The 24,539-nt window shown below is 41.4% G+C and overlaps 1 protein-coding gene across 4 annotated transcripts in view; it reads right to left on the minus strand.

The window, feature by feature from the left end:
• Positions 1-24,539, minus strand: part of PDZD2 (PDZ domain containing 2) — a 321,088-nt gene that overhangs the window by 200,678 nt on the left and 95,871 nt on the right. The window lies entirely within an intron of this gene.

Consider the following 24,539-nt stretch of genomic DNA (forward strand, 5'->3'; position numbering starts at 1 on the left):
TCCAGGAAGCGGCCAGAACCACATCCCTGCACAGCTCATGGGGTGGGGCTCCAGGTACCTCCACCAAAGATCCCATTGACCGCGGTTCCCTGTTCCGGCCAATGGGAGCTGCAGCGGGGGGCAGGGCGGTGCATGGAGGAAAGGGCAACACACGGAGCCCTCTGCCCCCGCCTGGGGCCCCAGGGACATGGTGCTGGCCGCTTCTGAGAGCGACGTGGGGCCTGCGGCACCATGGGGGAGCAGTCCTGCGGGCTGGATCCAAAGCCCTGAGGGTCCGGATCTGGCCTGCGGACTGTAGTTTGCCCACGCCTGCTTTAAACCCCTGACTGCCAGAAACTGGGACTTGATGACAGGGTGGATCACTCAATAATTGCCCTGTTCTTTTCATTCCCTCTGAAGCATTTGGGACTGGCCACTGTTGGAAGACAGGATACTGGGATCAATGGACTATTGGTCTGACTCAATATGGCCATTTTTATGTTCTTATATAGATTTTTATAAATCAAATGACACTTCCCTTGCCTTTCTATAATTAACTTGCCCATGGAATTACACATTCTTCCAGACTATTAAACAGTAGGTGACATTCAAAACAAGAGAGTCTCATTCTTCCAAAATGGAATTTTAAGGAACTCTTATCTCTGTACTGTGTCTGTTTTAGTGGTGACACTCTTCATAGCCCTCCCCATCTCCTTTGCACAAGTGCCTTTCTGGACTACTGGTTCCAAATTTATTACATGAACCTGGCCCTTCAAGAATGGAGTTGTTTATGGGCAAGCATTTGTTCAGTTAGCGAACAACCATGTTACAATTGTTGTCTTTTTCTTCATTCAAGCTTTACTTAGAGACTGATCATTTTAAAAATAATGATCATATATAAATAAAATTTCTACTGTAAGAGAACATTCTGCCAAGCACTCTTTACATAACTACAGCAGTACAATAAAACATGTGTATGTGTTGCAGCTAAGTTATTTTTGCTTTACTGAGCCGTTCTTTGTAAATCATAGAATCGTAGGACTGGAAGGGACCTCAAGAGGTCATCTAGTCCAGATCCCTGCACTCATGGCAGGACTAAGTATTATCTAGATCATCCCTGACAGGTGTTTATCTAACCTGTTCTTAAAAATTTTCAATGATGGAGAGATTCCACAACCTCCCTAGGCAATTTATTCCAGTGCTTAACTACCCTGACAGTTAGGAAGTTTTTCCTAATGTCCAACCTAAACCGCCCTTGCCGCAATTTAAGCCCACTGCTTCTTGTCCTATCCACAGAGTTAAGAAGAACAATTTTTCTCCCTCCTCCTTGTAACAATCTTTTATGTACATGAAAATTGTTACGTCCCTCTTGGTCTTTTCTTTTCCAAACTAAACAAACCCAATCTTTTCAATCTTCCGTCATAGGTCACGTTTTCTAGACCTTTAATAATTTTTGTTGCTCTTCTCTGGACTTTCTCCAGTTTGTCCACATCTTTCCTGAAATGTGACGCCCAGAACTGGACACAATACTCCAGTTGAGGCCTAATCAGCGCGGAGTAGAGAGGAAGAATTACTTCTCGTGTCTTGCTTACAACACTCCTCCTAATAAATCCCAAGATGATGTTTGCCTTTTTTTTTTTTTTTTTTTTGCAACAGTGTTACACTATTGACTCCTATTTAGCTTGTGATCCACTATAACCCCAGATCTCTCTCCGCAGTACTCCTTCCTAGGCAGTCATTTCCCATTTTGTATGTGTGCATTTGACTGTTCCTTTCTAAGTGGAGTACTTTGCATTTGTCCTTTTTCATTTCTATTTCATCCTATTTACTTCAGACCATTTTTCCAATTTGTCCAGATGATTTTGAATTATAATCCTGTTCTCCAAAACATTTGAAACTCCTTCCAGCTTGGTATCATCCACAAACTTTATAAGTGTACTCTCTATGCTATTATCTAAATCACTGATGAAGATATTGAACAGAACTGGCTCCAGAACTGATCCCTGCGGGACCTCACTCGTTATGCCCTTCCATCATAATAATAATAATCCCATAGATTAATATTTTGCAGTAATTCCAGATTTATGGGACATACAACCATTTTGCTTGGCACTAAAATAATTTGTTTACTTATTACACTAACACCGTAGATTATTAAAAGTGAAAGAATGTTAAAGTTCCAGTTTACCTCTCAGGGTTTGTTTACTATTTCCATTTCTCTGAACAATTAAGTCAATTCCACTTTTCTCATAGTCACTTTCACTTTTGAGTTTCAGACATTGTGGGGGAATGTTTATTTGTTTTAAAGTAATCTGTTTTCATTGGAATCTTTTAAACACAGTTGGGAACATTTCTACTACTCTAAGGTTTTATCTAAGCTTGTTTTTGGAAAAATTTCATTTGGGAGCCAAATTTAGAGTTGACAGTGTCCTTTAAAAACCAAAGAGTGAAGGGGCCAGATTCTAACTTCACATGAACTTTCAGCCCAGTCCTGCATCACTGGTGTGAGTGGAAGGGTTCCCATCAGTTTCCCTGGGAACAGGATTGTGTCCATTATGTAGATCTGCACATTTCATCTCAGATAATCCTTTTTTGTGTATTGAGTTGAGAATATTTCCATGAATATTTCTGAAAATATATGCTTATTATTTGTAGATCTATATTTAAATTCCTATCTTTTCCCCCTCAGAGCTAAACCACAGCTTTCTCACTCTTTAACCTCTTCCTAATATTATTTGTGTAACTAAAGACATGAACATTTTGGTTGAATCAAAGGTTGCGTTTTGAATTTTTCTTTCCTCGTCTGTACAAAGGTTAGCATTTCAGAACATAACCTACGGACACTTTTACTCCAGAGAGAGAATTCAGAAAGAAAACTATTTTAACTCCTGTTCTGTTGGGTGTAAAAAGTTACACAAGAAGCACAGCAACCATGGGGAAGGGGAATCATAGTTATCAAATGGAAAGGAGTACTTGTGGCACCTTAGAGACTAACAAATTTATTTGAGCATAAGCTATCGTGAGCTACAGCTCACTTCATATAGCTCATCTTAAGTGATCACTCTCCTTAAAGTGTGTATGATAAAACCCATTGTTTCATGTTTTTTGTGTGTGTATATAAATCTCCCCACTGTATTTTCCACCGAATGCGTCCGATGAAGTGAGCTGTAGCTCATGAAAGCTTATGCTCAAATAAACCTGTTAGTCTCTAAGGTGCCACAAGTACTCCTTTTCTTTTTGTGAATACAGACTAACATGGCTGCTACTCTGAAACCAGTTATCAAATGGATTTTGCAAGAGCAGCAATCTGCATCTTCCAAGAAAACATCCTGAGACCACACACAGCACACAATGTGCCAGACATTTCATTACCCAGTAACCGCTCAGGTTTATATTTGGAAACAGTATTTAAAAACACCAAATAACTAACTCGAGACAGCTTCATGCTGCTTCTGAGGCATTGATGAGTTTTGCAGAGAGCCTCTATCCCCTTTATAGAAATCCTTTAGTTTTGTACACAAAAGTTCTTCTAATATTAGTTGTCAGAAAAGTAAACCTACCAAATAAGTGCAGCAGACTGATGGGAAGATCCAGCAGAGAAGTAGCAAATCACCAGGACATTCTCAGAGCCATCCTTGAGCACTGTGAGTGATAGTGAAAGATATATAGTGCATCCGACGAAGTGGGTATTCACCGACGAAAGCTCATGCTCCAATACGTCTGTTGGTCTATAAGGTGCCACAGGACTCTTTGCCGATATATAGCGACTTACTCCAGGAAAAGGATCCATTGCTAATACCCCAGTCCTCACCCCACCCCCTTTGGTGCTGAAAGTAATGTAACAGACAATGGAGACGGGACTAAGCTACTTTCAAAGCATGATCAAGACCTGGTGAGACCTCTGAGAGACAGAAGGAGCATGGGAAACAGAGCCTCAATCCCCTTTTCAGTCGCCAGTCAAGGGCACTTAGCAGCTAAACTGTTTGAACAGAAGTTGATAGGGGACCAAGGACAAACCTTTTGTCAGCAATCAGACCTTTAACCAGCGTAGAGAGCACACAGGCAAACTCAAGAAGAGCTCACAGTGATGGAAGCACTGACTTGCCACATTCTCAGAGTTACCATAGGAATAGTTGAGTGCTAGGGATGAAATTCAACCCTCTGCGGAGAGCCAGCACAAGGCCTATCTAGCACTTTTGCCCTCAGCATAGTACTTATGTAGGATTCAAGTGGCAAATGGAGCCTCTGCTGGCCCTCTCTACAGGGTGAACTTCACCCTGGGAAACATATATTCCATGAGTGCTGCTCCCTAGGAAAGGGCCAACTAACACTTTCCATCCTCTTAAACACACAAAATAACCCAGGTTACAGCAGTGGCTGCCCCCTCCAGCATCTCTAGCTCCATCCTGAAGTAATTTATATTAGTCGCACCAATGCCCTGCCTCTAATATGTTAACCAGAGCTGCAGAGATTGTTCCAAATGTGCTTTTATTTCAGGCTACAATAGCTTCCATCAATGCAATATATTGTGCTTTATACCGTATTATAGACACAGTATAACCCAAGATCTCATTTTCTTTTTAAACACTGCTAACCATTCTGCATTTTATCTCTGTGTACTACCCAGGGCATGTTGAAATGTGCCATACCTGTCACTTATTAATGTTTTAAAAATCTTCCTTAAAACATACACGAGGCTTATAGAGGATTTTGTCTCTCTTGATCGCTCTCATCAGGCTCTGGATTGATATGCAGGAACATACTGTAGCTGTTTTTACGTATTTTCATTCTTAAACCATTTTAAGAATATTGCCAGAATTTGTCCTTTTTTCCTTAAATATGAGATCTAAATTGGATTCCTTGATTCAGGCCCCTCTAATGCCCAAGTTCAATTATTCCTGCTAAATTAATCTGCAGGCTTCATTTCATACAAATTTAATCTGCTAGGCTTCTGTCTTGGGTTGGATGGTGCAGCATGCCTTCATTATAGTCTCCACATCATCTCACAGCAGCATCTGGTACTGTCAAAAAGATTTTGTGCACTTCATGGGCAGGGTCCCTCTGATATGTTAATTGCATTTACCTCACTTCATCCCTCAGCCTCTTTGGATCAGGGGTTTTTGACTGGTCCCTTGCTTCACCTGAACTCTTTGGGGCTGGTGTATCTTCTTATATGTCCAGTTTGTGAAACTTACTGTCTGATGACAGATAATGTAGACCTCATTCTTCTGCTCTAAACCCAGCATAAATCAAGGGTAACTCTTAAGAACAGTGGCTTACGACTGATATAAGTGAAATCGGAAGCAGATCCTCCAAATCTATGTTGCCTTTATCTGATATTTGAGATCCCTCCCTGCTCCATTAAAATGCCTATGTTTAAACAACTGCATTGAAAGATAGGAAAATTATTTTTTCTAGGGGTATTAAGAATACTTCTTGTCTAACCATACTATCCCTTCTACTATTATACTACTTATGAATAGTGTTTTAGATTAATCCAAAGAAATATCGTATTCTTCTTCAATTTTTAACATTGGGGTTGACTTCATTTTGCTAATTAGAGACCTGATCCTTCCCTCCTTGAAATCAAGAGCATGTTTTGCTGTTGAGTTCACTGAAAGGACGATTGGGTTCTCAATGACTATACAAGAGTGTCTACAGCATCCACCACAATCTAAAGGTTAAAACTTCTAATGAACAACTACTCTAGCAAAAATGAAAGTCACAAAACCTTTTAACATTTCACATTCCCCCAGGCACATGCTTCTATTCTACAGGATGTAACCTTCAGTTTCTCAGGTGGATGCTGAAGAAAAGCACATGATCAGGATCTCGGTGATCTCAGCAACATCTATCATTCACTTTTTTTCACATAATTATGTGTGTGAATTTAGTACTTACAAAAGGTGTTGGATTGACAAACCCTAGAGATTGCTGTCCTCTCTTCCCAAACAAGAACATCATGAGTAACAGCAGTTCAGACTTCTCCACACTCTACAGCAATTTGCTTCAACTCTGACCTCTGAGAAAGGACCAGTCTCATTGCCTTGGTTGAGACTGCCTGCCAGCATGCCCTCTGGTGCTGGTTGGGATGTGGAGGTTGGGATGTGGACACTTATCCGTCATGAATTAGATGAAGACATCAAGATCTCCACTTTGGTGTAATTGAAGACTACTAAGCAAGGAAAACTGATATGAAGTATGCATATGAGAGAGGATATATGAGGGAGAAAACTTTAAAACTTGCCTGTCCTTACCAAACTGTTCCTACTATGAAAACACACCAGTCATGGGAATAATTATATGATTCATTTTAATCCTTTAAAAAATATTGCATGCTTATCTTGATGCTGATATTTTTTCCCCTCTTGGTTCAACTGCTTTCTAAGAAGCCTGTTACAACTTCCCAGGACTACTCACAAAAAAGGATTTTTAATTGAACAGGATACAAGTTCATCTCTATGAATAAGTTTCCCAGAGTCCTGGTGAATTTTTTCCCATGTAAACAAACTTCTGCTATGCAGAGCTATGTGCTAGACTTTTGAACAGCTTCAGCTCTCTAGGATAAACAGGTGAGTATATAATATGCGAAGTTTATAAAAAACTATGAACATCTTTTGTTAGAGAGTGTTTGCTCAAAACAAAATTGGCAGCTGCAGCATGGTTGGCTTTGAATGTCCTTATTTACAGAAAACCTAAAATAGTGTATCTGGGAACCAAATTTCAGCTGCATATTGGCTGGAATAAAAAAAAAACCCTTGTTTTGTGGTGTTAAAGTCTGCACCAAGAGCATAAAGAGACAGACTTCCGGACTGGAGGAAAAACTTAGAAAAATACAGTTCAGTTTTTCCACTCTTTAACTAATGTAACAAACCCGACAGGTAAATAAGTCTTCTCACTCTCCCTCATTTGTGCCTCATAGATGCACCAGACAATATGGACAGTAATTGTTAAATTTCATAATTATCAGGTACATCTCTCATAAGGTTACCACATAGCTCAAATGTCTGTCTGGAGCAAGAGATGTTTTAAAAGATATCCTGCTATTACCCTTTATGAAAACAATCCTGTGTTAGAGTACCTCCAGTACAGACAGGTAGTCAGCAGTTCCATAAGCTAAGGAAAATTTCCAAATTGACAGAAAAAGTGTGTGTTGTGTGGGGGGTGGAGTGCGTGTTATACAGGGAAGGTCTCACTAACTGATGCCTGATTTAAGATACAAGCGTATAGATAAGAAAAGTTATTGACTTATATAATTAATATATTCACCAGTGCAAATGGTAATTTAGGGAGGTGGCAATAGGCGTATAATTACCAAAAGAAAGATGAAAAATTCATAAATAACAAACAAGAAACCAAGAGGCACAAGATAGAGTTTTAGAGGAATTTACCTCAATTACATGCCTGTTTCTGATCTTAGTTACCCAGGCATAGGTGAGAAGATAATCAGGACCACAGCCTGCATCTTGGTAGTGTAGGTATATAATCTTTTGTCAGGGAGCTCTTGCAGTGGTTTCAGGAAGATCCATGATTGTCCAATGCAATATATATATGGATGGCTTGGAATATTCCTGCATATGTCGAGAATGTTATAGGAAGCTTGTCCAAACAAGGAAAAATATGACTTCCAATATTCTTCAATCTTGCTACCAATATAATCATTAGATGTGAGAACATTCAAGGTTAGAGAAATCAGTAGGGCATGGGAGATGAGGGATGATGTTTGCACACAAACATATCATCAACATATGATAATTATCTTTGATTATTAGGGTTGGCTGAACCATATTTTGCAAATACCATATTCAACCAATAAATAAAATGTATTAAACACGTACTTTAGTCTCTTATTCAACCAGCTGTAAGTATTATAAGGCTTAACGATTCTGCCCCACTCAAAGCTCCTCCAGGGTCTGACATCAATTATTTCCCCATCTTTCTTCAGACATAAAGCTATTTCTACCTCTTTACTTCTTTTATTTCTTTCCAATCTCTTCTGAAGTCCATATCCCTCAATACAGTTGTTTATTTCTGCACTAAGTTGCCTGAGATTTCTTTTGTTGAGCTCTAATGACCCTCAAATATGTTTTCCAGGGTCTGGCATATGAACCTTAGGTGCGATCTTTAATCACCTTTGCCATAAAATAATCTTTTATAAGCACCAAGACTCTAGTTTTTTCATACATTATTTAAAACCCAAGCCACATACACAGAGCTCTGTGGTAAACTTTTGTTGACTTAGACTTCCGAGCTCCAGCCATTAACTTCTGATGCATTCCACATCAATATACATCAGCTTTATTATTTCTCTCTGTGCAGCATCGCTGATGAATTATTGAAATCTGTTTTCTTTTAACTACATTGCTCATTCAAATTAATTGGATAATTTATGAAACACAGTTTTCCTACTATGCTCACTACTTGTTTTCGGAATGCACGTAATGAACTAAAACAAATCAACTCAGAAACAACACTACTTATAGTTTGGTCAGGTTTACTTACACCAAAGTAAACTAAAAGTAACTCCACCAAAGACCATGGAGTTATCCTAGTGTCAGCGATACCAAAGTCAGGGCTCCTACCCTCACTCTTCTATGCAATAAAGCAGCTCTCCAAAGCCCTTCACAGCAAGAAAGCAAAAGGCAGAGCAGAAGGCAGAAGCAATGACCTTTAGCCCTTTTATTTGCTAACCTGCAGCACTACATGTGTAACATATCCTTGGAGGCATACCTACAGACATCACAGGTCATCAGAGGGGACTGAACCCCCAAAACATAGGCCCTTATAACTGAAGGTAAAGAATAATACCCTAACAGTGATTAAGCCCTAAGCCAGAGATCGGCAAAAGGCGGCACGCAAGCCGATTTTTACTGGCATGTTGCTGCCAGCCGGGGTCCCAGCCACCGGCTCCACTCAGCCCGCTGCTGACCCAAGTGAACGGAACCCCTGGCCGGCAGCGGGCTGAGCAGGTCTGGCAGCCGGGACCCCGCCTGGCAGGAGCCGGCGGAACCCCAGACCGGCAGTGGGTGAGCCGCTGCCGATCTGGGGTTCTGTCCACCACCCAGCTCAGCCTGCTGACAGTCTGGGGGTCCAGCCGCCGGCCTCTTGCCAGCAGGGGTCCCGGCCATCTGCCCCGCTCATCCTGCTGCTGGCATGGCATACCAGCCGCCAGCCCCACCTTGCTGCCGGTCTGGGGTTCCAGCCACCCGGCCCCCCGCCAGCCAGGGTCCAGGCCTCCGGCCCTGCTCAGCCCTCCTGCCAGCTTGGGGTACCAGCAGCCAGCCCAAGGCTCTGCTTCTGGCCTGGGCCCAGCGCTCTGCAGCCCTTATCAAAAATTACACTATAATTAGCTTAAAAACTTGAAAACTTAAAAATGTAAAAACTTTGTATATTATAGTAATCTTTAAAAAATGTATTATGTTAATAAATACATAGGGTTGATGACACAAAGTAGTTGTACTTATGTGCCTGTGCTTAATTTGTGTTTTTGATGATCTACCTTCTAAAAAAAAAAATCTCACGTCTCACACCCCCAGAAAGGGCATCTCGTACCCTTAGGGGGTGCATGCACCCCAGGTTAAGAACCCTGCACTAAGCTGATAAGATCTGCATTTTAATTTAATTTTAAATGAAGCTTCCTAAACGTTTTAAAAACCTTATTTACTTTACATACAACAATAGTTTAGTTATAGAATATAGACTTATAGAGAGAGACCTTCTAAAAACATTAAAATGTATTACCAGCATGCGAAACCTTAAATTAGAGTGAATAAATGAAGACTTGGCACACCATTTCTGAAAGGTTGCTGACCCCTGCACTAAGCTGTCATACTTCCCAGGACCAGCCACTAAAGGGAGACATGACCACATTCACTAAATCAGTGTGACATACATACATACATACACGGAGGCCTGAGGTTATCTGTCAAATGAACCACCCATATGTGGCTCAGGAAATGGAACTCAGGACATTTATTTCTCTACAGCAGTCTAAAATTGGGCTGATGTCCTCTTTTCCAGAGACTATAAATTGTAAAAACCTTTAATTTTACTAATCTGATATCTAAATCTACCAAAAGAGAACAGGGACTGGTCTGGCCAGCAGTTGGAAATTAAAAAGAAGCTTCCACCTGTTTAAACTGTAGGAGTTATGGGGTGGGGCGGTGGGGAGAAAGTTCTGCATTCAGATTTATTAGTCTTCCTGTTACTCAAACCACAGAGGGCTAGTCTTGTTTGCTTTACTCAGATGGCTAGTGCCACTGACGTTAACGGGACTACTGCTCACTTGACTCATGGCCCATTGTTTTCAACTAGAACATTTCTGGGAATAAATATTTTTTTTTAATTACTTGCTTTTCCTGTATGGGGGGAGGGAGAGGCGGGAACAAACACCTTATTAATTTAGACGACTTGACAACTGTAGTTCCCTAGTTACTTTGTTGGAGTGAACATTCCATAAGGAATTTTAACACAAGAACTTTGTGAACATGTGCAGGTTAATCCAATAGGCCGTTACAGTGAAATTCCAGAGACCCAGTTACCATTGGGCAGGGGGAAAGGATCTGAATTTTATTGGTCCCCTAAATCTAATTTCACATAGGAAAGTCAATAGTTACTATCATAAAAAGGGAAATTAAACTGCAAAAAGAAAGTTAAAATAATGATAAACCTATCAAACCATAGCAAATGAGAGTTGGACACTTGCTCTCACCCAGCAATGCTTCAGTGCTTGCAGGAATAGGGATGGATTTAAGCACATGTGCCAGTGCTTAGATGAAATGGAGCCTCCCCTTATTGTATTGCAAAGATCTTCCAACATAGAGTGATCTTTAATACCTATGCTTCACTAATGTACATCAACTCCTAGGGCCAATCCAACATCCCTTGATTCCCGTTAATTCCCATGAGAGTTTGGGAGCACAACAACGAATTCAGACTTGGACCCTTTCTATACATCTATCAAGCAAGTTAGAGAAACAGGTAAATTTCAGCCTCAACTTTCAGTTTCTAGTAGGGTGATGAGCAATTAAAAAAAAACCTTTAGATTTCCTGGGTTTCACAATTTACATTGGACCAGTCAAGTTACTTTCAGCATGACTTCTTTGCTGCATTACTAAAGTGAAATACAGGGTAACTGCTTAGCATTTGATACTATTCTCTTACACCAGTTTAAATAAGACGTAACCATATTGAAGTCAGTGGACTTACAACAGCATAAAAGGACACTCAGGCCCTTATGAAATAGCACAGCTCTCAAGTTCTGTTGATTAACATGCTTTTTTCTGCACTATAGTCTTCCCAAAGCTTAGACATGCTATAGTTCCTGAACAGAGCCACAATTGTATTTGGTAAGTAAAAATTCCCCACACAGAAATATATATTAATCATATATACAAAAAGGTATGCACAGAAGCATTTCTCTTTGATGCCTCATGAGATCTAAAATATGTTAACCTAGACTGCACAGTGCTACAAAACAAAAATCACACAACCCTGTTGCTCAAAATATTTATAAGACATTGCCCCCTGGAGGAAACAGAAAAATCTATGTTGTGTCTGAATTTTTGTTAAGGGTTTTGTTAAGGTACAAACCAGGAAATCTTGTAGATTAAAACAAAAGTCTACATCTTAAAACCATTTTAACAAAAACTTCATGTCCAAAACTGACTTACTGTCATTATCATGGCAACAGAGAACTTCCAGCAGAGAACTTCACAGCTTCATCATGATAGAGCACTTTATTGCAGCTCCTTTAATTAACTGGGGATTAGCTTGGCTAGTCATTCAGAAGGTATTCCAGAGTCTACTGGTTATAATGAGGTTCAGTTCTCGATTGGCCTTTAGGCACTATGCAATAAAAATAATGATATTGGCCATGCAGAACTTGTAGGCCTTTCATAGACACATGGGCCCTAGCACAACATAAGGATGGGGCAATACATCTATTTTTATTTTAACATGAGGTAATTTAGAAGGGCATCAGTAAACCCTTTCTTCCTACCAGTTAGCTAGTCTGGACTCATTTGTCCCAGGGACAAGGTTTCTTTAAAAAACAACGAGGAGTCCTTGTGGCACCCTAGAGATTAACAAATTTATTTGGGAATAAGCTTTCATATAACCCACTTCATGAGATGCACGGAGTGGGTTTTAGCCCACGAAAGCTTATGCCCAAATAAATTTGTTAGTCTCTAAGGTGCCACAAGGACTCCTCGTCATTTTTGCTGATACAGACTAACACGGCTACCACTCTGAAAGGTTTTTTTTAGTAACTGACCAGGAAAACTCAATCACAACAATAATTCTCTTTCTTTCCATCCCTAATTTCCATATATGGGACTTACAGGAAACCAAAGGGCTATCACGGCCCTGGAATATTTAAGTGCATGTGTAATGCCAACAGACCCCGATTGTCAGCAAGGACCTCTGGAACTTAGTGCACGAGTCTCTACCACATGAGATAAAAGCCAACTAGCTCTTAGCTAAGGCTGTAGAGCAGACTCTTTTTATATATCTCTCTCTAAGTGGTATCGGTGTCACTACATGGGACAGAATACCACACCCAGGAGGTGTATGGGTTACACATGTACACGGTTCATAAATGCAAAAAACAATTAATTATAAAATCGAAGAAGCAGAGACATGCATACTTATACATGAATCCTTTCTAAAATGTGCCTTAGTTCAACTTGTCAAGAATTCTCCCATTTAATTTTGCTCTTCTGTTTTAACATAGCCCAAATAAATTTTCTTCCTAGTCATGTCAGTTTCTTATGGAAGAAGCTTTAACAAAAGCATATCTTTGGCAGGGCTTCCAGCCACAGAGCACTGGGTAGTGTACAATAGGATTTGCTGCTGTTTTTACTGGCTGCAAGTTAATTATGTTACCCCTGTAATGACAGGGCAAGAATCTGTCAAATTACATCTTCCTGAGCTGCCGCAACCTGCCCACTATATCCAAATAGTTCCATTTGTTCTTGCTCAGGTTATCTTTTTGCTGATTACAGCCATATATTGAGCTCTGTCTGAAGGCACAGTCTCTGCTATGGTGAGTGTGGCGCCTTTCACTCAAAGTCAGCAATGGAAACGGAGAGAGCTATTAAAGGCTGGCCTGTGTCTGGTACATAAGTCCATCATACCATATCCTGCACCTGGTTCAAAGAGGGAAAGTGAGCATCCGGGAGTGCGTGACAACACTCTTCACCTGGAGGGAAGTGTCATAACGGATAAGCAGAGTGTAAAGCTCTTCAACAGAATGAAAGAGACATTGCCCCAAAATCGTTCACCAAACCAGCTGTTTCTTTTCTTTTTTAAAAAAGTCATCTGCATTCTTTGCTGAGCAGATTTCGGCTTTCCATCTGTATCCTTCTCACTTCTATTCCTAAACAGCATGCTGACACTCGGTGCCTTGTTTCTTGGCCTGAGACTGAGCATGACCTTTGCATGAGTAACCCACTAGTCGGTGTGTCGGGAGTCCCCCTTTATGGCTGCTCCACATAGGATAAGAGTCTTACAGCCCTGCTGAGAGAGCCTGGACTCTCTAGCTCAAGCTGTGACAGCTCATGCTTTTACCTGTGTGTCGCTCAAGATGGGAGCTGTCATGCATGGATACACAAGGTGGGTGGGAAGGTGCAATAGCCTTCCTCCGGTCCTCTTGAGCCCCTCTTCCCTTTGCAGGAGCACTGAATCTTGGAATTTCTCTACGTGCAGGGACTTCTCCCTGGGGCAACTACTCAAACAGGATGGAGGGGAAGCGTGGCCTAGCTTTTTCCTATATCCCCACCACACCAGCCAACACAGATGAAAATGGAGATCATGCTGCATGTTCTTAATAAGTGTGGCAGCTTGCCCATCCCCCTGTGTTTGGGTCAGCCCTCCAACCCCCTCAATTAGGGCAGCTCTAGTCTACACCATCTCTATGCACGGCTCATGCCTTAACCATACAACCTGGCCCTATGCAAACTTCCTTTGACTTTCAGCATATTAAATGTAGTTGCTTATCATTAACAGACTGAAAATACCACTGAGAATGACCGAACACTGTGAGTCAGTGAGTGAACACACAAGAATTATAGAAAGAGTGAGGAGAATGGGCACAGAATGTTCTCTGTGCGTTGATTTGAACAATTACGTCTTTAATTATGCATGGCTAAAGCACTCTGTGCTGTGCTAGCAAATGCACCATCAGCGAGTGTATAAAAATAGCAATGCCCTCCTGGTAGGAAACCTCACCTGCTCTTTGCTGAGGGGCAGAGACAAGTTGCCATATTTTGTGCAATTTGCAGATTAATGAGATTCACGCGCAATTCTGCATGGATCGTCAGAGACTGCCCTGTAGCTTGGGAAGCAGAGGTACCCGCTGCAAGGCTGGAACTCCCGGTGAAACGGCAACTTGCTCTCGAGATCTCGTAGCGCAAGTCCTTTTCAGTCTGATCATCTACTATCGCGGAAAAGGGCTTGCGCTACGAGATCATATACTGAAATGGAGATACGTACCATGCGTTTGGCACCGATGTGCCTCTGTCTCAATAAAGGGTCTTTTAGCACTCTGGTGCTAATGCACTCTTCAGATTCGTTATTTACTGCAAAGCCTTTAACACACTCAGGGGCAGCCTCCCAAGCCTCCTCCCAAGCCTTTTCTTTTTGGCGGGACTGGGGAGGGGGTGGGAAATTTGTTTGGAACACACGTAGGCACGATCCAGCACCCTTCAAATCAGCAGGAATCTGTCCATTGCCTTCAATAGTCACTAGATCAGAGCCAGAATCTCTGAACTGCCCTAGGCTTAAAGGTCCCTCCTTCCAACCCCAATATTTTCATTCTAGCCTCCCTTCCAGTGAGCTACTCTGCCATTTGATAAAAAGAAAAGGAGTACCGGTGGCACCTTAGAGACTAACAAATTTATTAGAGCATAAGCTTTCGTGAGCTACAGCTCACTTCATCGGATAATGCATCCGATGAAGTGAGCTGTAGCTCACGAAAGCTTATGCTCTAATAAATTTGTTAGTCTCTAAGGTGCCACCGGTACTCCTTTTCTTTTTGCGAATACAGACTAACACGGCTGCTACTCTGAAATCTGCCATTTGATGGCTCCAGGCTTCCCATCCCCCTTTTCCTGGAGAGGGAAGGCAACTATGGTACCAGCTATCCCAAAGGTGCTTTACAGAATGGACATAAGACAGAAGACTGGACTCTGAATGGCATTCAGTCAGAAAGCTAACAAACAATATGGGAAATCAGAGGCAGGGGGCAATAGAGATTTGGAAAGTGATGGTGTGTGGATGAGCCAGGGATAGACAGTATGTTCCAGCAGCAGGTGAGAAGGCTCTCGTCTCAACAGTAGAGTGACCATGCAAGGAGAGGAGGGAGAGGGAAGCCAGACGTTACGTGAGCAGACAGAACTGAGAGGGGGAGTACGGCAAACCCAGGCTCCCATTCACAAAGCAAAGGCGGCAAACAAGCTCTGTGATGTCTGCTGGCTCTGGGGATTAGGGACCCTCCGCTTAAGTCCTTTACTTTTGAAGGAGGATTTTGGAGAAAGCTCATTTCTTCCTGCAAATTATTTCTCAACATGTTTAGCTTGTCTGCCTCTATCTTTCCTGGGGACTTAAAGAAAGAGAAAAAACAACACCGCACAAATATCTTCTAGTCCTACCAGCTTTTGAAAGGGCTTAATATCCATCACCACAGTGCTTTGGGGAAGCCCCGCAGTGCACTTGGGACTCTGAGCGCTAACATTTGGAGTTTCAAAGTAGCAGCCGTGTCAGTCTGCATTCGCAAAAAGAAAAGGAGTACTTGTGGCACCTTAGAGACTAACACTTTTATTTGAGCATTTGGAGTGTAAATCCTCTCAGTGGGATGATCTACTGTGTCTGAGGAGTATTAGCCTCACGTAGGGCAGATTATTTCTCATTTTGCACACATCCATCGCACACAGACTGGCTCAGAAAATACAAATTCCATTTGAAAAGAACAGCACAAGCCAAGGTTTTCTTGGGCTGTTGATTCATTATCTTCAGAGTACATCTGCCGGGGGTTACCAAAGCATTTCGAGCTGCACACTTGTGCTAAGCAGACCCAGGTCTTTGGGCTCCGTAACTGGAGCCCACTGTGGTTTGATAATCGTAAATTAAATTAAGACAATAACAATTATCTACAGCAGCTTGGGTTTTTAGGTTAGTCGAGTGAAATTTAATCCCTTCAATTCTATGAGGAGGAGCCACTGTTTTAGGCTTTGGAGAAAACAATGTTCTGAACTCAATGAAATGCTGTAAGTATTTTAACAGGAAGTTCCCATAATAATTTTGCCCGTTGTCCTGGGACGAGAGGTCAGGAAACTTATTCATTTGTTTTCACATTAAAACAAAAATATTTTCTCATACACATAACCAAGGAAAGAACACTGGGCAAACAAACTTCTCTTAAACTGCACTTTGTTGAAAGCATTTATACTTTATTCCTGAAAAAATACACTGAATCCATTTCCAGTAAAGCACAGTGATCCGCTTGTCAAATTTCAAGTTTTGAGGGCACCTAGTGTACTTTTCTCTGGAGCATTTTTTTTTAAAATTGGCAGTTGGTGCAATCCTATTTATTCCACAAGGCAAAAAGTAGAATGACAACAGCTATCAGACAGGATGATTCTATCAGGCAGGGAAATCATCCCAACTTTCCCTACATTTTTTTAACTGTATAAATTGTGTGTATGCATCTATGTGTAGTAGAATATTTAAGGAAATTCTAATGACTGAGCCTACTAATGAACATCTGGGCCAAGAAATTTATTTCTTTTTGTGATTACTGAAAACAGAAGCATTTCAACCACTTCCCCAAATGAATCATCATTTTGAACTCTTGTGGCTTCTCCAAAGATTGCCACAGCCACCAACGGGGAAAACAGACAGCGATTATGGCAAAATACTTATTGCACTGCCAGCGTCTCACCACAATGTGGCAGAAAGCCGTGCCTTTGTGATAAAATGCAGAATAATAAGAGCACTTCCCTCTGAAATTAGACAGTTAACATTTTTGTAATGAAGTTCCCCGCCCCCCAACACACACTGAAAAATAGCCTTCTCTTGAAATCTAGAACTATCAAAAAATGTTTTTTCAAAATGTTTTGGGGGGGGATTTAGCTTTTTGTCTTTCCTCCCTCTTTTACGCGCCCCCCCTTTTTTAGTGGCAATGTGGAAGAAGGAAGGAAGGAGGGGAAAGGAGAAGTAGAATAGAAGGGAGGGGACAAAAACAAAGATCTTTAATAAAAATGTTCATGAAAAATTACTAATACACAAAAAAAATTCTTTTTGAAACATGCAGAGCAAAAATGACCAAAATTTTCAAAGTATTTTGCAAATTTTCCTCCCGATTTAGATTTACCTTCTCCATTCCAATCCACACAGCAGATGTCCTGGTGTCTATTCTGCACTCTCTCTGTGTACAGAGCTCCAGAAAAGTTATATGCTCTTGAAGACCACTACCCCATGGAGTGCAGAAGAGAATTTAGCTCTTCATACACATGGAACTCTTGAATGTGGTGCATACAATACCAGAAGCAACTGTAAGAAAATAGAACCTCACTAACTCACATTAATGACTGAAGCCCATTGCAACTCACCAGTTGTGACAAGTTAGCAAACAAAATCTACCTATTACTCCTGGGGCAATTCTGCACCTAAAAATTAAAAATTCTGAGCACAATATTTTAAAATTCTGCATATTTTATTTATCAAAATAACACAATATAATCATGCCAGTTTCAATTATTTTGGTAATTTATTTCAAAATACCTGTCAGCAAGTATGTCTGTAACAATACAGACGACAAAAAAGATTCAGGAAATGTTTTTTGACAAATAGATTCCTTTCTAGGCATATTAATACAGAACTTGATGCATCTTTGTTGACAATTATCTTCTGTTTCAGTGAAATTAAATATTTAATTTAAACAAAATCATTATACAAAAGTATGTTATACAAAAGCACTAGCATCTTTAAAGACTGTTTTATGTGTCTGTCAGTCATGTTTTGTCCAGGTTCAAGCTTCTATGTGTATTGTAAAGTTTTTGGGTCCTGCCACTGTAGCAGGAGGGAAGATTGGTGAGTTAGCAGTAGTTTAGTTGTAGGATAGCAGGTGGTTTGCATGGGGAAGGGAGACCCAGGGTAGAGCGTGTGTGTCTGGGAGAGTGTCTGTGTTTGTGTGGGTTGGGTCAGATACATGGTTTGTCAGGAACACCCCTTTGTCTCTGGAGGTGGTATGTGCGCCCCCATGCCAGGTACAGGCAGGAGTGCTGGGGAGGGATGCAGTCATAGGTGGGAGCGCAGGGGAGGGGGATTCAGGCTCATATGTGCGCAAAGACGTTACATGTATACAAAACTAATCCATATGAAACACATAAAATTGGGAAAAAAGAAGAATTTTGATGGAAATCTTAAATTCTTCATGAAAAAATAAAATTCTGCTGGGAACATTAATTCTGTGCAAATTCTGCACTGCGCAGTGGCACAGAATTCCAGCAGGAGTAATAATGTATTTTGTTCATTTTGACAGGGGTAATTTGGCTTTAATTCTAGGTCTCTGGAAGTTCAACTCCACATTATCATGCTACTGAGAAGTGGAGAGAGAAAGCCCGAGTTGAGTTTTATCAACTTTGCATATTTAACATGTGCAAGATTCTACTCAAAATAATACTGATCAATTTAATAGAAAAGCTTTACAACCCATCACAGCTAAAACACCACTGAATATAAAATACAGTAGCAGTAGATACTATGGGTAAGATCCTGGCCCTACTCAAGTCAATGGGGCGTTTGCCATTGTCGTCAATGGGGCCAGTACTTCACCCTAAATAGTTCAGCTTGAAGCTAACTCCCCATTATAAGTCTGATTTGTAATAGTTGGGGCCTCAACTTCTTTGAAAAGAAATCAATTCCCCTGCAATTTCATATGCCACATATCATCCCATGGTAAAATTCTTTGGGGAAATTTGAGGGATGAGGGGTGCGAAGACCGGAAAAATAGTCATGTTGTCAAAATTATCCTGGGTTTGTGGGTGATAGAAAACTGACTGGATCCCTTAACTGTACATTTCCAGGTTTCAGAGTAGCAGCCGTGTTAGTCTGTATCCGCAAAAAAAAAAAGGAGTACTTGTGGCACCTTAGAGACTAACAAATTTATTTGAGCATAAGCTTTCGTGAGCTACAGCTCACTTCATCGGATGTAGCTGTAGCTCACGAAAGCTTATGCTCAAATAAATTTGTTAGTCTCTAAGGTGCCACAAGTACTCCTTTTCTTTGTCCATTTCCAGGCATTGTAATGTTTGGATGTTTTAGGAGTGTAGAATTTTTGTAAAGCAATGTAACATGATTTTGGGGTGGTGGGTAGACTCCTTTGAAATACACTTTTAACTGTAACTTACTTTTTTCCCCTCTTTTCCTTTCCCTCTTTTAGTTGGGGGAAGCTTTTCAGTTTTGATATTAAAATTAAAAAGATGACATGTCCAGTCATCCAAAAATATTGGTGTGTGATTTGCAATTAAATATATCAAATGGGTGGATGTTCATTACCAAACATTTCTTTGGTAATCCTCCTGAGGCTTCCTAGCTGACATGATCACACTCAGAGAAATGAAGATTTAATCTCTCATCTGCTAGACTACTTATGGCCTCTTACTGGTAAAAAATAGCCCAAAATTGGAGGAATGGTTCAAAATAATGGGGGCATTTTTGTTGTGGAAGAACACATCAAGTATATATCTCACAAAACAGACAGAGGAGAAATAGCTACTTAAAAGTTTTGGTTTCCATTTATTCATTGCTCAAAGTACATTTGTCTGCAATAAACATCTCACCTATCCAATTATATTTTTAAATATTAATGTTTGACAGACACACTGATTTAATAAATAGGACCAGAGTTAGTATTTTCACTGAGTTAAATAAGATCTTGAGAAACAACACATGCTAGTGATGTAAGGAAATTCACTTTGTAATATAGTAGCCTTCTGACAAATAGAGAGATTTGATGATACTGCATAATATTTCTCTAAACAGAAAGATACACGCAGAAAAAAAAAAGCTCAGAGATGATTAACGTTTTATTTCCATTGTTTCCATGATAATGATTTGTAAACTTGTTAAAACTTCCTAAACAAATAATTACTAAACAAACAAAACTAAAACCAGACTCAGGTTTCTGAACACGAAATGGCAAAATTGGTTACGCAACCACTAAGGGCCTGATCCTTGGAGATGCTGCGTGCTTCCCCTCAAGGTGCTGACTGACCTCAACTCCCATTGACTTCACGAGGAGCTCAGGGTGCTCAGGACCTTGCAGAAGATGCTCAGGCCTCACAGATTCAGGCCCTATAGAAGCACAGTCCACATACGTGAGTATGCCAACACTGGATGAATGAGGCAGAAGTAATAGGCTGCTATTTAAGGTGCAGACACAATCACTGATGGGAAAGGAAATGCAGAAAGAGTGTATGGATGGTTTGATAACCACTTTACAAACAGATTAAGTCTGCTTAAGTAGGAAAAAGGGCCATCTAACTTCTGTAGATTGTCAGCTGTCTTTTGTGACACATTCTGTAAATGGCGTGGAACAAAATCATCGACTACGCCCCTTCCCTACCCCCTGCCCCTGGTTCCTGCCTTCCCTTTTTTGCCTATTTGTGTGTGTCTTTTTTTAAAAAAAAAACTATTGTTACCCCCACCCTAACATGTTATGTCTCTGTAATATTGTCTGGTCTTGCAGCTTCGACAAGTTGTGAAGTTGCATAATTGTGTAATTTTATTGGCTACCTGGTGAAATGTGGTATTTGGTAATCGATACACGCTGTCAGTCTTTTTTGTATTTTTATTGTTTGTTTCTTTATGAAAATTTATTTAAAAAAAAATTAAAAAAGAAGAAAAAAAAATAGAGTGGCTATATCCTGAAAAGTGCCCTATGCAGACTGCAACATGGTCATTCCCTGTATGGGCAACAAGGTGCATTTCTCATACACGTGTCAGAGCAATAACTATAAATTAAAATTAAACCCAGTTCTCCCTGACTCAAGCCCAGGCTAACCTTGGCATGAGCCACAAACAGAATTTTAACTCTATGAATCATGCATGTACTATGCAAACAGAGTCATGCATCAAAGCACAGAATTAATGCCCCTTCACATCAAACAAGGATGTTGCTTTTAATAAGCAAGAGAATTCCAACACAGTGGCTAGCACTGAGAAGCACAGAGGCAGCCCTGCCTATCCCTGCTGAGAATCTCCATTACTACAAGCCCCTGCAGATTCAGTGAAACCTGAAGAACCAGCAGGAACAGGCTCTGATACTATAGCAGTAACATACAAACAGTGAGTGGTACAATTTTGAAATAAGCCTAATTAGAGGCAGCAAAGAGTCCACAAGCTGACTCCCTCTTTCACTCCGCCATATTTATGTACTGCATCTTACAATGGTGGGCAGGAGTCATCACTGTTTTGAGATCCCTGAGAAACCTACAGCTTTTAAAGGGTGCTGAACCTGAACATGATTTACAAGATGGTACCTACAAAGTCCTGTGCACACCACTTACGCTAGTGTCATTTGCTACTCAGGGCTTTTCTACACTTGCCGGGGGATCCATGAGCGCCGATTGATGCATTGGTAGTCGATTTAGCGGGTCTTCGCAGATCGCTCTCCCGGGAGAGTGTCTCCCGTCGACATCACGTAGTGTGGACCCCACAGTAAGTAGATCTAAGCTAGGCTGATTTGAGTTACACTATTCCCATAACTCAAACTGCACAGCTTAGATCGAATTTCCCCTGTAGTGTAGACAAGGCCTCAGAGGATGAATCCTAGCATTCACAACAGCATCAGAAGTGAAAATGTCCCATAAGGTCCTGAAAGTTTGTTCCATTAGCAACACATTCATCAAACAATGGCAATGATTCAGGGGCAGACCAGACCGGGGTGCTGAAAATGTTCAGGTCTGTCTGCTAAATGGCCTATATTTTTCCCTGGTCCAAGAGACCATAGATCATTTTAGGGTAGGACCTCATGAACTGGCAAGAGTTAAAACTGCCACACACAACCAAAATCTAGGCATTCCAGCTTCCCAGTGAGGTTTTGCAGGGCTCTTCTAGCTCTGGGAGCTCACAGAACATCTGAGATGGAAAATAAAAAAAGGATATTATTCTAATTATCGGTAGTCTCCGTAGTTTACTGATTTAGTTACAGAGCCTTTAAAAAACAGCACAACTGGAGACTCTTCAGGAGTGGAAAAATAAAAACTGACACCTGAAAGTCTCAGACTCCACAAAACATTACCTTCCTTGGCATGAAAAATAATGTGATATTATCCCTGACCTCTAGCAACAGATCACCTTTGATTTAAAGAACAGGTCATTCTGTCCGAGGGGCAATAACACATCATGGTTCCTCATCCATAGGTTAAGGACTGCTTTTAAGAAATGGCCTTCTATTTTGCAGGCACAGTAAGGTGTTTAGATAGCATAATACTACCACTTGTGCACACAATTAATTGCAGAGACATTTTATTGCAAGACAGAGGCTGGGTTCAGGCACCTTTGAAAATCAGATCTGATACTGTGTGAGACATAGTTGCATCTTTCTCACCACCTTATCACATGCTCTCAATTTGTTTAGCAGACGATAAGCCTCTTGCTCACAGCAGAATTAGATGACATGGTAGAAAATCACCTCCGACCTTTACTAATATCAATGGAGCTCAATAGGTGCTGTTACTAATATTGATTGTTAGTATTATGGCAGCACCTAGTGGCTACAACTGAGATCAGGGCCTCATTGAGGTAGGTGCTGCCCAAAACACAGAGTAAGGGAGAGCTCCTACTCTGAAGGGTTTATGATCATAATAGACAAAACAGACAAAGGGTGGGGGGAAAGGAGCACTTTTCTAGATGCGAAAGTGAGTCAGAAGGTTTGTCTACCCCGGGGGGAAATTCACCCTATGGGGGTGTGATTTCTAAAGTGCATTAATGTGCTGCCCATTAACTGGTCTGTTTAGACCTTGCTAGTGTGCACGAAGATTCCCTATGGTGCTTTAAGGTAGCACTTTACCCCACCATGTAGAAAAGCCCAGAGAGATTAAATGACCTGTGAGGAATGTGGAAATATTTGTAATATGTTTATGAACTATCTGTATGATTCTGTATCTGTCCACCTGGCATCACAGATGACTAGGGAGAAGTATAAAAATATTGTTTGAGCATGCAGGGATGTAATCAGGAAGGCCAAAGCACAATTGGAGTTGCAGCTAACAAGGGATGTGAAGGGTTTCTACAGGTATGTTAGCAACAAAAAGGTGGTCAGGGAAAGTGTGGGACCCTTCCTGAATGGGGGAGGCAAGCTAGTGGCAGATGATGTGGAAAAAACTGAAGTACTCAATGCTTTTTTTGCCTCGGGCTTCATAGACAAGGTCATCTCCCAGACTGCTGCACTGGGCAGCACAGTAAGGAGAGGAGGTGAGCAGCCCTCAGTGGTGAAAGAACAGGTTAAGGACTATTTAGAAAAGCTGGACATGCACAAGGGCCAGATGCAATGCATCAAAGGGTGCTGAGGGAGTTGGCTGATGTGATTGCAGAGTCATTGGCCATTATCTTTGAAAACTCATGGCGACTGGGAGAGGTCTCGGGTGATTGGAAAAAGGCAAATATAGTGCCCATCTTTAAAAAGGTGAAGAAGGAGAATGCAGGGAACTTAAAGCTAAGTGCTTGAGACATCTAGTCATAGGGACCAACTCCGTGGGTGCTCCAGGGCTGGAGCACCCATAGAAAAAAATTAGTGGATGCTTAGCCCCCTCCAGCAGCCAGCTACCCCCTCCCCCACAGTGCCTCCCATCCACTCTCAGCCCTGCCAATCAACTCCTCCCCCACCCCAGTGTCTCCCACCTGCTGTGATCAGCTGTTCTGAGGCATGCAGGAGGCGCTAGGGGAGAGGGAAAAGAGTGAGGATGAGGCATGCTGGGGGGAGGGGGCGGGGAGGAGTAGGGGGAGCTTGGGAGAAGGGGTCAGGTGGGGGCGGGGCCTGGGGCAGAGCGGAGCAGGGGGTTGAGCACCCCTGGGGTCCGGAGGAAGCCAGTGTCTGTGCATCTAGTCACTAGGACTATCAGGGCTGGAATCACCACATTTGAATGGAAAACCCAACTGAGAAAATGGACGCCTCAAAGACCAAACATCAAACCCTAGAGCAAGTTACTTCTTGCTTGTTTGCAAAAAAACATACTTTTGATAGCATGGTGTAAACAATGCATTTTCCAGCCAGTGCTAACTGATATTTTCCTCCCCAGTGGAGCACTGGAAAATTTCTGTGAAAGTTTTTACTCTCTCCAAGCAGCTCCAGTGACATTACTAATAACAATCCTATTCATTTCCCCCACATTTGGGATTTTACTTACTGAGCCAGATCCTCTGCTGGTATAAATTGACACATCTTCACTGAGGTAAATGAAACTATGTTGGTGCACACAATCTGAGGATCTGACCACATTTGTTTTACAGGTGACTTGTTTGACAACGTGCATTACATTTTAAACCATCCATTGCTG

This window comes from Dermochelys coriacea, chromosome 5 (genome assembly GCF_009764565.3).
Source record: "Dermochelys coriacea isolate rDerCor1 chromosome 5, rDerCor1.pri.v4, whole genome shotgun sequence".
Lineage (NCBI taxonomy): Eukaryota > Metazoa > Chordata > Testudines > Dermochelyidae > Dermochelys > Dermochelys coriacea.